The following is a 775-nucleotide window of genomic DNA, read 5'->3' as shown; positions in this document are numbered from 1 at the left end:
TGGAGATCCTGGACAGAACTTGGCTAGAGATCCTGGCTAGGCTGCTGATCAACTGAATGCTGTCTCCGTGTCATTCCTTCATCGCCAACTCCGTCCAGACCTTTGGGGACCCCTGGACCTGCTGGGGTTGGACCCCAATACCACACCAGCCGGGCTCAGTCACTCTCTTTTTCTGTCATGTGCCAGGGGTAAACCATGCTGTGAGCAGCCCTGTGGAGGGGCCTACGGGGCAAGGAACTGAGCCCCCTGGCACCAGCCACACAGGGAGCCGGCTTGGACTCCAGCCCCATTGACTCCAGCCCCAGGCAAGTCTTCAGATGAAGCAGCCCAGCTGACAGCTTGACTGACCTCATGAAAGAATCCGAGACAGAACCACTCACCTATCTGCCCCTCGATGCCTGACCCTCAGAAACTGTGCGAGATCCTATGTGTTTGTTGATTTTAAGCCACAGAGTTCTGGGGTGATTTGTTACACAGCTGTATGTAGCTAACCGATACAAATAGCATTATTAATATGGTGCACTAACCATCACTGCATGCTGGCTCTACGCCTAACAGTGTTGCCATTCCATATGGAGGTCATGTCCTCTTCTATTTCTCAAAAACGCCATGCTGATTCCCACTTCAGGCTCTTTGTAGATGCTGTTTCCTCTGCTTGGAGCACCTTATCCCCAGACCTTTGCCTGGGGGACCTTTCTCTCAAAACTCACTCTCAGGTCCCATGGCATCACCTCAGGTACCGTGGAGCCCTCCACCACCACATAAGCTCCCATAC

The sequence above is a fragment of the Myotis brandtii genome, unplaced genomic scaffold (assembly GCF_000412655.1).
Source record: "Myotis brandtii unplaced genomic scaffold, ASM41265v1 scaffold122, whole genome shotgun sequence".
Classification (NCBI taxonomy): domain Eukaryota; kingdom Metazoa; phylum Chordata; class Mammalia; order Chiroptera; family Vespertilionidae; genus Myotis; species Myotis brandtii.
This window is presented reverse-complemented; position numbering follows the sequence as displayed.